Genomic DNA, 14203 nt, shown 5'->3' on the forward strand with positions numbered 1-14203 from the left:
CAGACTTTCTTTTAAGCCTGCAGGACACAATGCAAGCACACTGAATTTAAGCTTTGATGTGTATCTATATTTCCTACAATCATAATCTACAAAAAAAATCTTGATTTTTTCCCTTCAAATGTTTGCGTTAAACAACACTGGGTGGTATAAGCGCACTTTTTAGTTATAACTGACTACACTTAATACAGAATTGATTTTATGTGCTACAGTTGCTGATGTAATTATTTTTCTGAAACCAGTCAGTGCTTGCCTCCCACCATCACTCTGTCAGCAACCCTGGATTATAGCTCCAATTCCAAAGTATATACAATTTTGCCACATAAAATATGGTTTTGAATTTTTGTGGAATACCCTGGCACTTAGCAGAGGCAAGTAAACTGTTTGTTGATGTTTTAGATGACATATTCAATCATATGCCACTACGGATTTCATTTAAATACGAGCTATAATACAGCTGAGTAAGCAACACATTCTGTCTGCTATACTATATTTATATACATATATAAAATACTTTATATATTTCCTTTTAAACAGTTTATTATGCTGCTTATAGTTTAACTTGAATGTTGATTCTCCACCATGCATTTTTGTTTAGGGAGCTATGAGAAGACTCAGTGGAAGAAAGGAGCAGACATAAATGAGGGATTAACTTATTCATTGTATGACTTACTTGGCCAAGGTTATTTATGTGTTAGAACAATTATAGAGAGGCTGCATCTTGATTCTGTGACTATGGCAGTGTATACTTTCCAGATATTAAAACCAATCTTTCATTTCCCTCAGTTGGCAGAGGTTAGCTGAGGGCAGATTATTAATGCCTTTTTTTCTAAGGATAAAAATATGAAGAAAGAAATAGCAGCAGACAATTGTTGATAATCCTTGGTAGATCAGTCTTGGTATACTGTTGATATTCCTTAGTTTATCTTGAAGTTGAGTTTACTCACATTTTTAAGGCTGCAGGTGAACTTTTGTTTCTAAGTTTAACCATCTTGAAATATTTAACAGTGTATGAACATATTGAAGTAGCTTGTGAAGTACTAAGAAGTGAACTATTAAGAGTAAAAAATGAGGCTACAACATCATTAAGGTATAACTACAATTTTTTTAAGCCAAATCCAAAACAGAACTCCTTTTTTAATACCCAAGTATCTGTGACTATGAGATGTTATGTCCAGTTTAGTTTGTCCATTGCAGGTGACAGTAAATTTCTATGGCATGCTGTATATCAAATATTTTAGAGCTGGTGATAAGTAAAAAAGTATTTTCTTTATTATGTATACATGTTATAGACAAGAGTAACATACAATAATAAACCCTAACTCATCAATATAAGAAAATGTGAATCTATAAATCATATACAAAATCCCTTTAATTTTGTTCAATATACAGTATAGTCTGTGAGTTATTTTCTGAATAACTATCTAAGAACATTTAAGACAGCTTAAAATAATATTGCATAATAGTCTTTAAATTGCCAATAAATAATAGAATTTAAGGAATGACATATTCAATGCTGTTATTTCTTTTTTGTTTAGACTGATTGATTATATATACTAACTACTTATTTATAATTACTACAAGTTATTTATGATAACTACTTATTTATAATTACTACCTAATAAACAAAGATTCCTTGATATTACATAATCAGCATAATTAAACTTACTTTAAATGAATTGGTTTGTACAAAATGGTTTGTATTAGTCTGTACTGAAATGGTGTCTGTATTGAAAGAGACAGTGAGACCTCCTCATCAAGTAAGACGTCAATTCCAAGTATGCTGCATGTCTTGTATAAATAGTAACAACAGAATAGTGCTTATCCAGCAGTGCTATCTCCTGAGGAAAAAAGTTAGTGTAGTGTGTGGCCTCTTTTGATCTTAACTTTGGGCCCTCTGGAGCAATGGGCTCACGTCATGCTCTGTAGTCTAGATAGCAAAAGCAAAAATGGTCCACTCTGTTGTGCCTATCTAAGTAAAAGGGCAACTGATAAACCATGGAGCTGCAGCACCCTCCTCATTTAAACACTAAACTTTCTTTGGTGTTCTTGTTTAAGGATTGCTTTGGAAGTTTAGATATGGTTCAAAATCATTCCTATTTAGGAAAGGAAAATAAAATTGACCTACTAACTCATGCTTATAAACTTAATACATGTGTTTTTAGCCTATAAATTTTATTCCTCTTCAAAAGCTAATAACTACATTTCAATTTTGGTTGTCTTACCACCTACTGAGAGTTCCTCTGTCACGAACATCCACTGTTAGTTAAGCTTCTCATGCCATGTACTAAATAAACAGACAAAGTGCAGAGGCATCCAAACTTCATGACAGCCCATTGTCTGTCTTTTGAGAGGAAAGAACTTGTTTGTTTTGGCCTTTGTACAGACAGACCTACATCTGCCAGCTTCTCTAAGCAAGCTCTCTGGCAGTTTTGGAAATGCTCAGGGAATCACAGTTGTGGGTGAGGAATCATTTTTGTGTTCCACTCTGGATTAGTACTGAGTTCCAAGAAACCCTCACCACACATATTTTTCTTATCAAATGGTAATTATTTTATTATTTATAACAGGATAGCTTGCATACCTTTCTTCTATAATTCGTTTTATTTGACATGCCAGGGCGTAAGAAACAGACGTGTGCATTTAGTATTGGGAAACCTTTGAATGGATGCCCTTTAACTATAATGATCTTCAAACCTGCAAATTGTTTCTCTGTGAATTGTTTAATTTTGATTACTGCCAAAAGACCATACAATGCTATACAATGTAAAAAGACCAAACAGTTTTCTGTAGACTCTGTATTCTATACTTTCTAGATACACACATAAAGTATATCTATAAAATGTTTATACTCACCCATTAAAATGGTATGTTTTTTTGAAGTAAAAGTGAACTAAAATTAATCATATCAGAACTTTTTACACCCTCTATTGGCATTGCAACATATAACAATTAGAAAAACCATCATAAATTAAACAATTTTTGAAAGTTTTAATTGTAAAAGTCTTATTAGTAGAAGCTTATTATGTATGTTCTGAATATTTGTATTCTAATTACAGATTACATATACAGTCCTCTGAATGGCAATTCTTGGATTGAGCCCCAGGTTTCACCAGTGTAGACTAAATTTATTGTTAAAAAAAGGCAAACTAACATTGAAAAGATAGAGTTGTTTTGGGAGAAAAGCAAACCATTTTTTAGGCTTTGAAAAGATGGAAAATCAACAAGCATTGGGAATTGACAATGTGAAATACCCATGTACTGTACCAATGACTAAACATAAGAGCTCAAAGATCAAGCACAATGGAGGTAGAGTCATGACTTGGGTTTTGCATGGCTGCTTCTAGAACAGGCACGCTAACATTATTGATGTATGATGTATGTGTCATGATGGGTAGCAGCAGAATGAATTCATAAACTGTTAATCTCTCTAATATCCCAATTTACAGAGCAATGCATCCAGTTTATTTGTGAGTAAATAAAAAACTTCATCAAGCAGTACAATAATAACCAAAAACAGTGCCAACAGAACAAAGGATTTCATCTGGGAAAAAATGGAAAGATTTTTACCGGCTAATCAATCGCCATAACTTTTGAGCAGGTGAGCATGCATTTCACCTCCTGAAGAGAAGATGGACATGGAAAACCCTCCAAAACAATGGTGGTAACACAGGAGCAATGGTGGCTCAGCATTGGTTTCCGCTCAGAAGGTTAGGGGTTTGCATCCAATACTACCAAACTGGCCATGAGCAAACTTCTGTTGAGCCCATGAGCAAGGCCTTTGATCCTCTATGCTTAAGGGGTTCTGTATTATTGTTTTCTGACACAAAATTCCCCAACAATGCTGTGACATGTATTATTGAATATTCTCATATTCAACAATTGTAATTACTTCTTTCCCAAAGGCAAATGCATGGCTCAAGAACTAATATAGGGTATATATAGGGAATACTAATATACTAATATTGTTTTCACACAAACAGCATCAGTATATATGAAATTTGTAATAATTTGGCAAAATATATTGCATTTTTTCCTAGTGTCAACATTATGGAATGCATTATAGAAAGTAAATTTCAATTCTAGGCAATTAAACAGGAAAGGTCAAGGGAGAGAATAGTCACTGTACACTATCACGAAAGCTATTTATTTGATGAGCAAAGTTTTTATGCATCATTCTCAAATAATTGTGATTTATGTGGTGTAAAAATCTGAGGCTGCAGTGATCAGAGTGGAGATTTAAAATGTGGTAAATTAAATAAGACACAACACATTAGCAGGATAAATTCTTACCACTGTGGAGTTTTTTTATTTCCATGTTTGGCCTGATCTTTAACTGCAGCTTTTTTGTCTTCTGTGTAAACTGGCAGTGATATATCATTATATGAATGAAGTGTTAGGCACATGAGAATGCAGAAAGGGTTAGGGTTAGTGCAGAGCGAGATGGAGGCAGAATGAGAAATTCTGAGGCCAAATAGTGTTATCACACATAAAAGACATCATGCATTAATGAGCAATAATTAGGTTGGAGAACCTCTAGTCTCCTTCAGAAGCTTAACGATCACCTCAGTAGAATATTAGTTAACTTCTTTTAGTGCCTTTTCATTCTGTAGAGTCAACTGTACTGGCTTTACTTGGCTACATTATCAGACAAAGTTCAAGCCATCAGCAATTTGTCTCCTTTTGTTTTGTCATACCAGTTAAAGCCTGCACTCTTTCACCATGTTGGCGATCCATGTCTGACTCAAAACAGAGCCTCAACTAATGAGCGGAGCTGAAATATTATCCACAAACCCACACATACAATTGTTAAGCAAGACACTTCCCTTTGACGTGGCCGTACGCTGCAGTGGAATATCTAACACCAGGCCTGTTTTGATTATTCCCCAGTGTGTGGGTCAATTTAAAATAGGCACATACCTTTTCACCCTGTAGCCAGCTCTGCATCTGGTATTTGTCTAAAAGGAGGAGTAGCTCACATGTTTTTAACAAAAAGAAAATGTTTATGATTCCTGCCAGATCATATTAAGGCCCTGAATAACAGTGAATAAGTATTGGTCTATTTGCATTGTTTACGATGAATCATTGTTTTTTTTGGATACTGTCATCATAAAAAGGAACTCTAAATTTCTCTATAGAAATTAAATGTCATTCGATTGCTATAAGAAAACAATAGTAATTTACTTTGCTTTATTTTAATAGAGGTTTTATATGTGATCTGTCCTTATTTAGACAATGTATTAATTTGCATTTAGTTTTTCTTGCTAAGATGATTGAAATATTAAATAAATCTCCAAAAGTTCTATTTGTTTATAGCTGTACTACTCATAATGAAACTGTAAAGTCTCCAGACCACCCACAGTCACTGACCACACTGTACAGTCAACAAAATATCTACCCCATTTATAAGGGTTAGACCATTTCAAACTGATATTCATAAACAGACTAAGTGATGTATCTGTTCAGAGAACTGAAGAAAATCACCCAAGGAAGTAGGTTCTCTTTCCCAATTAAAAAGTAGATTTCTGATAATTCTGATTAAATGTATTTTCTGAAAATTATCAATACAATATTCCAAATCAATTTGCAAAATAAATTTAATGTTAGATGACACATACACCCTGCAAATGTAAACGTCTGCCTGCATCCAGTAGCATTTCTGCTAAATTATAATCTTTTTAAATTGATTATTTCATTTTGTATGTTAGAGTTTTTTTTTGTTGTTGTTGTTGTTGTTGTTGTTTTGTTTGTTTGTTTGTTTTTTTATAATTGAAATAGTTATGTTATGGTTGCTTATTCTATCTTAAATTGAAAAGGACTATAGTGTTTACTTGCGAAAACCTGCATCTGTCATGTCTGTGATTTGAGTGTTGTGGAGTTGCAATTGATTTCTGATGCTGTCAGCTTCAATTCTGTCCATGTTTAACTGAACAAAGAACATTCTGTGGTCTCTTCTAGGAAAAGGAGGCTATAAGTTGAAAACTGCTTTAGTGGTTCTATTTACAGGGATTAAGTTTAAAGAAAAAAAAAACATCTCAGGGCTCTTTGTTAGGAATTTAGTAACATTCCATTACATCCTATCAACATTCTTTGTAATACTGTACATTAAAGCTTTGTTAGTTAACTAATGTGGTTTACAAATCTAATAATATAAACATGTACATATGAATGTATGTATCTCTGCATTCAATAAGTTAATATTTACATGCTTCAAAGTATCCAATTTTCAATTTGGACAGAAATTTCAGTAGCTCATCCTGTGCTAGAGTCAATCTTACATTCTCCCATCATCTCTGTGGAATCAGGATCAGTATTTTCCATATTGACTGCTGTCTATCATTGTACTGGTCCTTGCTTCATACTGTTCACTGATGTGCCAACTATGTTCTCTGGATTATTAATACAACCTGTTGCTGAAGCAATGGTGGGTTCTTCCTTGAAGAGTTTTTTTTTATCCTCTACTGTCCCACTGATGAGCAGGGATGTGATTAGAAACCAGTGTGCCTGTGGTTTACCTGGAGTTAAGTTAGCTCAAATTGGTTTTCCCTTCTTCATGACCACTCATACTATCAAAGTATATTTTTGAGGGATCCTTTGTGACTCTCACTCATGCAGCAAGGTTCTTCTTTCATATTCCTCAATTTTTTCACATGCCATGCATGTTAACAATCCACAGTATTGAATGCATCCTTTCCCACAGTGTAAGTCATGGTACAATTCACTATGCCACAGTTTAGGACTTAACTGAGAGATGAAATTTGGGACTTGATCAGCTGAACCATGCCAGATCTCTGTGTCTTATACTCTTGGTATTATGATGGATCATGACAATGCTAGACTGATCCACATTTCAGAGACATGCTCCCTAAAATGAAGGCCCCTACCTAGCATACCCATATGCTCAGTAGAGTCCCATCTACATCCAAAACTGGTTTGCCAGATTTGGGACAGGCTTGGCAGGCCACGGGTTTATCTTTTTAACAATGCCAAGTCAACATATTGCTGACTGTAGTTCTCCATGGAGGAGCTGGAGAGCACCCTTGTACAAGGTGCAATGATCTATGTCTCACAGAATTCAGGTCTCACTAGGCCACATTGTCCTCCGTATAACCCCAAATGTCATGTAAGTAAATTTTCTTTGGCATCACTATTTCAGCTATTGCTTTTGCTAGTGGACAGAGCACCCTGGCAACCTTCTCCCCAAACAGACTTAGTGTCCTAAGTACATGAAAAAAATTGGCACCCCAGCCAGGTCCTATGCCTCTGGGTGTGACTTATCAGAGTGAATCACAAGCTTTCTTGCCATCCAAGAAACTCCAAAGTCCAAAGTACTTGCATCCCCTTAAGTGGAAGTTTCCACAAATGATGTGCACCTCATCGACTGGATCTGATGCCAAAACAGACACAAAAACAGTGTAGCATTTGCTTTCCCCAATAAGTATCTGCTAGTCAGATGTCAGATTCTTGATATAAGCTCTTTGCTTTGCAGGGAACATTTTTCTTGATAGGTGGGAATATTTTCAGCACACGGTTCAGTGCATGATTTATTTTACATAATACCACTGCAGCCCTAGATTTCTGCAACTGTGCTGCTTTCATTAGATCAGTCTTTTTATAGACTTTTAGATACATGACAAATTTGTTTGTCTGTTTGTTTGTTTGTTTGTTTGTACATTTGTGTTGTCTGTCTCACTTCAGACAAAATGATGAAACCTGTCTAAACACAACAGGGTTGTTAGACAGTTAGTGAGACCAAGTAGTAGAATGGAGGTGCTGAAGGGGTGAAGGTCTTGTGAAATGGTCTGGAGTATATATTACAGAATGTTTGGGATGCCACAGATTTACTACATAGTAGCTATGACACTACCATGGTTTTTCAATAATACATCAGGGTAAGCATGACACTACCATGGTTTTACTGTTGTTCAAAGTAACCAATGTAGCACTGTGGGTGTTGTTACCAAGTCACCATTATAGGGTCCCCAGTTTGTTGCTGAACCCATGGGTACTGTCTCCCTATGCTCTACAAGGATTTTCTTTACATTGTCTGGTCCCTTCCCACCCCTAAAATATATAGGTTGAATGACCCCAGGTATAAGCCTGTTACTGTATGTGCTCCTGATTACAAGTGATTTCCTGCCATCCAGGGTGTATTCTCACCTCTCTGTGTTTCCAGGATATTCTCAGGATCCACTTCAAACCTAATTTACTCACTAATTTAACCACTTAATCAATTAATTATTTTTGGTGGGTGTAACCACGACAATCTGTTTTCAGACATTATTAGTATAAAGTGGTTCATCTTCTGTTACCATGAAAAATTAATCTCTTACAAAAAATGTCACTGATATATTAATTAATCCTTTTTAAAAAGTAAAAATATGGAAAGTTGAGAAAATCTAACATGGGCTTAGATAGTGGGACACAACATTAAGTACAGTTCAAATAAAAAAAAAAACGTTTACATCAGTATAAAATCTCAAAAATCATTCTGTTAGCAAATAATCAAACAAATACAAGAATGAACATCAGTCAATACACAGTAAGAAAAAGATTTGAGCTTGTGAGAAACTCAAACAGGAATAGATGCTTATGCTCATTTTTAACTTCATTCAAACACATTTTAGGTCTCCTTTCCTCTACTCCATCATTCCTGCACTTAAGATCTTCCTGTCCATGTTTTCTGCATATTTTTTCAGATCAGATCAGAAATGTTTTGTTTCTTATGCTTTGATGGTAAAGATGCATATTAGGGTCACTAGTCACCGTTCATGGACAACTAACTTAGAACTATATATGGTTGTGCAGGAAGTCTACATAACCAATGAAGAAGGGTTCAAATTTGGGGGAGATGCCCTCTGGTGGTCTGGTGGTGAATTGTCCATAACGTGTGCTGTATGTGGATAGTCATTCTAATCTTAATTAACCTCAAGTCCCTTGTGGGCAAGGTTTCATCCTGCTTGTTGTTTTTGTCTGTAAATGATTCAGTATAAATATGCAGCTTCTTAGGCTGCTTAATTTGCTTTGATCATTTATTGACAGCTGTCACACCAGAAGACTTTCTAGGCTGAGGGAAAGAGGAGGGTGATGTGCTAAGCATGCACCAAAAAATGGGGAAAGACCCATGAGTGCTGATGCATTGCAGACTCCAGTTCTGCTTATTTCATTGCAGAGTATGTCCTCATTGGTTTGACCGATAGACTGGAGGGTGATAAATTGAGGACAGATTGACATTAATACTGAGATATTTGCAGAATGCCACTTGGACACAATGTCTGTGGGGGAGCCCATGGTGTCTGAATACTTCCGTACATATGTTTTCATTAAGAAGCTTAGAAAGAAGTAGCAGATGACAAACATTAGTGAAATAATCGTAGTGTTACTGTGGGAAGCAGAGAGATATTTGATGAAGTTTAGTGATACTGGGAATAAACCAAACAGCCAACATCAAAAGCTAAAGTTCTACACCAGAATTTATTTTCTACTAATGTCTGGATGTAAAGTGTTTACACATTGGCTAAGATTTTCATGCATGTTCTTGGTTATAGAAATCTTCTCTGGAGCAACATTTGTTGGGGCCATTTTTTATTTTTTATTTTTGTACTCATAAAATCATTCATTATTTCCAAATTGTCAGGAGCTACAATGAATGACTCATATGCTGAATAATTTCTGTCAAATGCTTTCAGACCCAGTTGATGGTCATAGTTTATTCTACTGATGTTAATTTGCTTGAATAGAAATAGAAGGTACAGTTTAGCAAAGTTACTATGGCATTGTGATAGTTGTGCTGCTCCAACAACATTTTCAATTTTGTGTCAATCTCAGAAAATAACAAGAATCCAGGCTGCTGGATGATGAAAGATGGGAGCATTGCTGAGCGTTCCTTGAGTCCTTGTAATGCTTGGGTGGCTTCCTAAGAAATCTGCAAACCATTTCAATCTTTGAGGTTCTTTTGGAGGTTTAGGGCTGTGGCCAGGAAAGGACTGCAAAAGATTCATCTTCACAGCCTGCTTATCCAGCATTTAACCCAGAAATTTAACTGAGGGTTGATAAAATTCACATTTTCCAACTTTACCCATAATTGGGTCTTAAGAACCTTTCAGAATACAGATAATTGATGTGTCTTAAAATGAGCTAAGCTCAGTGTGTCATCTCCGATGTACACGATAAAAAAAGTGGTTCAAAAACTCTCAAAGTCTTGATTAGAAAAACAGAAGGTGCATCTAAGTCATATGGCATGAACAGATATTCATAATAAGCTGATATTGTGATTGAGACAATCCTCCACTAATTGCCATCTCTGATACAAATAAGTTTGTAAACACATCTGAGATAAAGAGTTCAGATTCTCAGAGTTCAGTAATCTACGCAAGATTGAAGAGGAGGCCACCATGTTTTTCTCTTTACAAAGAAGCATCCGGTCGTGGCGTGTGAGGTGCCTCTTAAATGTAGTCCTCCATGGCTTTTGTTTTGGAAAGGGAGAGAGGATATTTTTAAAACAGTGAGGACAGGATGTGTGCTCAAATTCTTTTGAGGATATCCTTGTGTCATGGGTGGTCTAACAGGGTGAGTTTAGGATAACAGAGCTCTGGAGTGATTTAGTGACCACAAATGAAATGGTTTCCTTTGTGAGGTGCCTGTGTACATCTGAAAAGTGATGGTACACTGTGTAACTGTCCCTCTCCCAGTGGTGTGCCATGTACAGTCCTGACAATCAGGAATCCTGCAAGAGGGACAAGGGAATGTGCAATATTTTTGGTATTGCTTCATGCATCATAGTAGTCAATGAGTGCTGGAAAATAATGATACCATGATAATATTATGGGTAGAGTAATTCTTTGTTCTCATTCATTGAGGAAATGATTGCCTACCTGAATGGGCCATCTTACAGATGCTGGATGTTGACAAATATGACTCAGGAGAACAAGCAAGAGTTTTAACACAAAAACACAATAAAAAGATACTCCATCCATAAAACAAGTCCAAAATCATACAATAGCCCATACAGTCATACAATGAAGTCAGTCAGGAAAACAATGGCTCACAGTTTACTTGAGTGACTCGCAAACTTGCATGATTAGCCCCTTGGTGGCATGGTGGTGGTTTCTCAATAGCCGGTATGACACCATATACTGTGTAACAACGTTATATATTTTTTTATATAGTGTAATTAGGAATAAAAGTGTGATCAAATCTAGATGCAGATGCAGGTGAAGTTGGTTTGGTGAGTGCCTCTCAAAGTATGAGCAGTCCATCTTTTCAAAGTCGGACTGAAAAACAGATGTAATATATGTATATATATATATATATATATATATATATATATATATATATATATATATATATATATATATATATATATATATATCCAGGTAACTCCTTTATAGTTCTTTATCTCAGGTCACAGTATGCTCTGTTTTTACTGAGGATCTCAGTGATTAATAAAAGATAGCAGGTTTCTACCATTTCATTAGGTACAGTACAATGTCTTTATTAGTTCAAACACTAAAACCACAACATCGTTCAATTTGCTTATACAACTTTATAAAAGCTGCTAAATTTTATATGGCTAATATGATACATTTTTATATTTTCTGCTGCGTCCATTATTGCCTGCCTCACACATCCAGTTGAACATCATGTGTTTGAAAGCACACAATTGCAAAAAAATTTCCTTTGTTATTCATCTCTTGTTCATAAACATGTGCCTAAGTTAAGAACACTCAGTGGTTGATAATTAAAATAGCATTACATGGATTGCTAATTGTGGAACAGTTGTTCATATAAATGAATATGTTTAAACATCACTCCTAAGGATCATTAGCATTTAGGAGACGAACAGTCAACACTGACTGTGAGCAAATATAAAAAAAATAGACTATGCTATACATTGGGCAGGCAAGTGAGTAATGATTAAACCTATGCATGAATGCCCTCTTCTGGATACACAGAAATCTTGTGTTAATGTGTACCCAATAACCCATAATCGAAATATAATAATTATTATCCAAACCCACAATAAATATATAACATAAATCAAAAATAAACACTAAGGAGCAGAAAAAGTAAAAGATTTCAGTCCAGATTTAAAAGAAGCAACAGAAGTATAATCACAGAGAGATTCAGCAAATGGCTAAATTGTTCAGAGATGAAGATTAAAAATCTGCATGTACAAATGTATGTACAACTTTAATCTCAACAACATTTACAACATTTACGTTTCTGGAGCTTTCAAACCAGAAAACTTCAGGAATAATTACTAAGCAGCCCTGAAAGAACCTTTGTGAGAGCTTTTTTCTTCAGATGAAGTTAATTGAATCTGAATCTAGATTCTCTCTTTCATTTCTCCTTCTTGTTTGGTGTTGGATTTTAATGCTGCACTTCTCAGATATGATGCTGCCCATATACTGTCTGATCAATTATCAATAGTGTACAGAGGCAGGGTGTTTAAAATTTTAAGTTTAAATTCTAAAAGTTTTAAAGTTTAAAATGTCCACTGGCAAATTACCTCTGTCCTACTGTTGAGATATATATATATATATAAAATCCCATCCAGCTATAGATTCTGTTTTGGATGGAAGAGTGGAGTGGGACAGCAATAAATAACGAAGAAATATATATATATATATAAATAAATGTATATTTTTTTTCACTGGTTTGGTTTGCTCTCTCTACACATATTAAAAATGATCAAAAAAAGCTATAAAACACATACAGCTAAAAACATCCATAAAACTCAGATGTCAGATGTACGACAATAAAATCTTTGACAAGTACACAAAGAAATCATAAAAAAGTCCCTGAGCACAAAGAACACGAAGAAAACATTCACTATACATATTATTATATAATTATAAAATTAATTAACTGAAAGCAATTTGTGCTTCACAACTACAATTTATTTTGACTTTTTGTTTTGTCAGTCCTATCTTCAAAATACATTTTTGTCACTTAGATTGTGATTCATAGCTCAGCAGCTACACAAAAATGTTGCCCATGTCCGGTGCACATTTTTTTGGATCATTTCAGGATCAAATTACATTCTCACTCACAAACTTTGCTGGAGCAGATTGAAACCACCTCACTGGCTCGAACCAGGTGTGGCTGAATTTTCACCTGCACATACAAATATTTCACCTGCACATACTGAATTTTCATACCGCACCAAACAGGAAATCACTCCGGAGTTCGAGTCACACAGATTAAACACTGCTAACGTCAACATACCCTTAATTATCATGCAGCTGGACAATGATTATTAGTGAGATAGAAAAAAGGTATGACAGTTAAAGTTGAGAGAAGAATATTTGGTGTACTTTATGCACACTTTACAAATTTACAAATGCAAAAGCATAAGCAGTAGCATTTCAAATTTTCCTATAAGATAATAGAGTGTAACAATAGTACATGCATAATGGCAGCAAATACAGTTAGGTCAAATGAAACCATAGATTCATATACATCATAGATCATACACAGTGGCCTAGAAAAACATGGCCACACCAGTTCCACTTCCCACAACACACCTTCACTTACACATTCACTTCTTTTTGCACTCACCTGTTCTCAATTACACACACTCACACACTAACACACTCACAAAGTATTTGCTCAGTTACTGTGTGATCGGTATTTTACCAACCATTTTGTTGTTGCTCACTGTTTACCCTTTTTTTATTGAGTCTTGCTCTGGCCAAGTTTTTGATCTTGACATTTTAAAGAACATTGACAGTGCTTAGAACCTACACAAAGGTTGGTGTTTGTTTGAAGAGTGAAATATGATCTTTATAGTGTTACAGGAGGAATAACTAATTTTGCAGCTTCCATCAGTCTTTTGCATTTCCCCCATGAGTCGGAATGTGCACAGTTGTTGCTCTGTGAGTTTTCTATTTTGTGCATGTTTTTCATCATGCTGTTGTTGGAGTCCAGACTGCTGTCAAGCAATCAAAATTTTGATGGTTTGACTTATTGCCTCATTAAGTGATGAGCTGTTAATGATCGATGTCTGACCCAACTTACGTTGCTTCTCAGTCAGAGAGTCTCCGAATTTTATTAGACTCCAAAAAAAATAATTGAATTAAGATGTCATTTGCATGACAAATTTGGACAGATATTTATATTCACATTAAAAAGCCCCATGTGGTCCAGCGGCAGGATCACACGCTCTCATTGCCATGGGCCGGGTTCGATTCCTGGGCAGGGA

This window comes from Tachysurus fulvidraco, chromosome 3 (assembly GCF_022655615.1).
Source record: "Tachysurus fulvidraco isolate hzauxx_2018 chromosome 3, HZAU_PFXX_2.0, whole genome shotgun sequence".
Classification (NCBI taxonomy): Eukaryota; Metazoa; Chordata; class Actinopteri; order Siluriformes; family Bagridae; genus Tachysurus; species Tachysurus fulvidraco.